The sequence below is a fragment of the Manduca sexta genome, unplaced genomic scaffold, assembly GCF_014839805.1.
Source record: "Manduca sexta isolate Smith_Timp_Sample1 unplaced genomic scaffold, JHU_Msex_v1.0 HiC_scaffold_2195, whole genome shotgun sequence".
NCBI classification, from domain to species: Eukaryota; Metazoa; Arthropoda; class Insecta; order Lepidoptera; family Sphingidae; genus Manduca; species Manduca sexta.
The window spans coordinates 2,397-6,305 of NW_023593135.1; the positions used below are offsets into that span (position 1 = coordinate 2,397).

The window sequence follows — 3,909 nt, forward strand, 5'->3', positions numbered from 1 at the left end:
TAACAGTACTTAAATTTTTCATAATAAAAGACTATCGTGAGACGTGTCTGTTTTAAATCAACCGGCATGAATAGTAGTAGCTTGGATTCCTTACACAAGTAATATAATTTTTTCGAGATAATCTAATTGCGTTCTACATATTTACGATGTTATTTGTGTCTAAATTATATAAGGTGAATATTGCGTGTTGTGATGGGTAAGTAAAATATAACTTGATTAAGATTTCATAGGATCTTAAAGAAAACGACCAAACGGTACCTACAATCATTTTAGACGTATATTTACAAAATTGCACAAAGTTTCTATATCAACATTTATTTACAAATAAATAAATTACACTATTCTGAAACAGCATGTCAAATAAGCATTCCTAAGGGAAGTGCTTTTGAATGCTTGCTCAACCAAAGAATCTGAAAAGGCGTTTGAATAAACCTTTTTTTGCTACTTCTTCTGGTTGCTCTTCATCTAATTCTCCTTCTTCCTTTTATATTCTAAATCATCGTCAAATTCATCATCGTCCTCGTCGTCATCATCATCATCATCATCATCGTCGTCGTCGTCGTCGTCTTCTTGTTCGTCATCATCATCATCATTACTTTCTTTTGCTTTACTAGCTTTTTTGTTCCTCTTTCCTCGTCTTCGTCATCCATCTCTTCTTGTTTAATTGATCTTCTCTCTTCTGACGCTCATCTACTTGTTCCTCATCTTCATCTACGTCTTCTTCATCAACTTCTTCTTGGCGCTTCTTCTCCTCCTCGTCGTCATCATCTTCACCATCCTCTTCATCACCAACTTCTTCCTGTCTTTTGACGTCCTCATCTGCGTCTTCATCCTCATCAACATCTTCATCATCTATTTTTCTTGTCTTTTCGATTCTTCCTCGTCTTGTTCCTCATCATCCTCTTGAATTTCTTCTTGTTTGACGGAGCGTTTATGACGTTTTAAATCATCTTCCTCATCTACATCATCATCATCATCATCCCCTTCAACCTCCTCCTGTCTCTGTTTCCTCTTAGTCTCTTCATCTACTTGTTCGTCATCTTCCTTCACCTTCTTGTCTCAATCTCCTTTCACCGTCGTCCGCTTCATTATCATCATCTTCTTCATCATCTTCAGCTTCTTCTTGCTTCAGTTTTCTTTACATCGTCATCCTCGGCTTGCTCGTCATCATCATCTTCCTCAACCTCCTTCTTGCTTCAGTTTTCTTAGCATCTTCTTCTTCGTCATCCTCTTCTTCTGCTTTTCTTGTTTTCTTTTTATCGTCATTGTCATCGCTTTCTTCATTATCATCATCTTCAACTCCTTCTTTTTTCTCTACATCCTCATCCTCGGCTTCTACGTCTTCATCTTCTCCAACCTCTTCTTGCTTCACCTTTAACGTCTTCTTCCTCATCCTCATCATCCTCAGTTTCTTCTTGTTTTATGTTTCTCTTAACATCGTCATCATCGTTTTCTTCATCATCGTCATCCTCGACTTCCTCTTGCTTTGACTTTCTCTTAACGTCCTCATTGTCACTTTCTTCTTCGTCATCGTCTTCAACTTCTTCTTGTTTCAATTTTCTTTGACGTCCTCTTCTTCCTCAACATCTGCGTCTTCATCGTCATCTTCTGATTCTTCTTGTCTTAGTTTCTTTTTTCCACTTCGGGTTCATCATCATCAACAACTTCTTCTTGACGATTTCTGAAGGACTTCACGAATTTTCTGACAAGGTCTTCTTGCCATTCCTCTTCGCCGGATCCCTCTTCAGCCGATTCTTCCACTGGTTGTTCCTCATCATTATCATCCTCGGGTTGTTCAGGTTCCTCCACTTGGAATTCCTCTGAATCGATCGGTTCCGGCTCAGGAAGAGGTACGGCTTCTTCGGATTCCTCTTCTATTTCAGGCTCGGGTTCAGCTTCTGCTTCTTCGGGTTCCGGTTCTGGTTCAGGCTCTTCTTCCGGTTCAGGTTCCTGATCGGGTTCTGGCTCAGGTTCAGGTTCAGGTTCAGGCTCAGGCTCTGGTTCAGGCTCTGGTTCAGGCTCTGGTTCCGGTTCTGGTTCCGGTTCCAAGTTCAGGTTCCCGGGATCTCTTGCGCAACGTGCCGGTGGGTCTGACCAATCACATACCTATTGACAAAGAATATGTTTTTAACCAACAATTTTATTACATCGTAATTCTACTGATGTAGCGAAAAAGAGACGTAAAATATGTATAAAAAATAAATTGATGTCAGTTTAAATTTAACTGGAAATTCAAAAGTAACCCCTTCGTCAAAATACCATAAGTAATTCAATAATAGAAATAAACGTCTCACAATAAACCTACCTGCTCTCGTTCGTTGAACCAAGTATGTTCCGGGCACTGCATAAGGTAGGACCTGCTAGCGTAGCATTGGTAGTAGTGCACGCAGTCCTCGATGCTTGCTATCCTCAGGAAGTTCTCCTGGCCGACGCATAGCGTCTCCGGGTTCTGTCTCAATTCAATTGAGAAAGCGGAGGCCCCAGCCAGGGCAGCTGCACAGGAGCAGGCTGCCTGCTGTAAAAGAAAAATTATATATAACATATCAGGAACTCATAATATAGATTCACCGGATAGTTTAAATTGTACAATTCCTTAACCGCCTTTAAAATTTTGGGTTCTCTGAATCCTGACATAGTTAATTAACTAGACCACAAAATTATAAACCAAATTCTGTAAATATCATTGATAAATAAATAGATCATATAAGCTTTATTTATGCCAACTTCATTACATAACTATCATTTGTAAAATTTACTTATTGCGCTTATATTTGTCCCCATACAGGAATCCAAACTACGATCTTGGTGTGTATTGATTCGCTAACTCCCTCTGTGTGATGATTCCAGCAGGTTTAGAACGGACTTACAAGAATCAGTCATATCTTTAACCTTCAAGATCAAATTGTCACGTGTTTGATTATATAAATACTATCTATATATTACTTATCAATCTACCTCTACAAATAAACCTTTTTATACTGAGTTAGAGTTTCTTACATCTGAATGGTTTACCGTTCTTTTCGTAAAAGTATTGGAATTAGAATAAAAATAGATGATATCATTCGAAATCTTTACAAAACCTACTTAGATATGAACGCGCAAAAATTAGACAAGATATTTTTCCTAATGTAGAGCGCTGCGTATTTAAAATCAGATGATAGAATTGTAATGTTTTAAGTAACTGAACCATAATTGGCTTAGATCTAATCAAACTGAATCTAAAATGTACCATAACTTTATAAAAGTTCTGTTTAATGCAGAAAGTCAAAAATAAATCTGAATATAAAATTGGTAAGAACAAAACATTTTGTGCAAATATTGAAAAGTTATCATCGTTTGATTTACTTAGAGAACAACGTGAAACTATTTGCATACATCTGAATATTGACACAAAACTTATCGATATAGGAAACTACTAAAATGTTGGAACATAATCTAACAAAACTATTGCGTAGATATAGGTATATAATGTTAATATATTTAATACAAATTTAAACATTATGAAAAATATACATAGTGGAATATAAACAGAGCTATTCTTATTTCAAATTTTTTAATTTAGCACAATATAATTTGTAAAAAGATTAAAAAAAAATATCGTATAATCGAACTTGTGACATCGATTTTATTACGTAACATTATAAAAATAAAAAAAAATCACCAATTTGCATATTTTTCTAAACAAATTGTTAGGGGAATAAATTTAATTTTCCTCTTGAGATTTAAATTATAGAAAACTCCAAAAATGAAAAGTAAACTTACTGTTCATTTTGACCGCTGTGTATCGTGTCAGTGTGCGATCCGCGACAGAAGTAGAATAAAACCATCTAAAGCCTTCAATTTTATCGAGATCATCCTATCTCGGAGCAGTGATAATGTCAACAATATTCCATTGCAAGATACAGGCGC

General features: G+C 36.2%; 1 pseudogene; it reads right to left on the reverse strand.

Annotated features, from left to right (window-relative positions):
• Positions 1-478: 478 nt before the first annotated feature.
• Positions 479-2,634, reverse strand: LOC119191984 (annotated as a pseudogene).
• Positions 2,635-3,909: the final 1,275 nt, after the last annotated feature.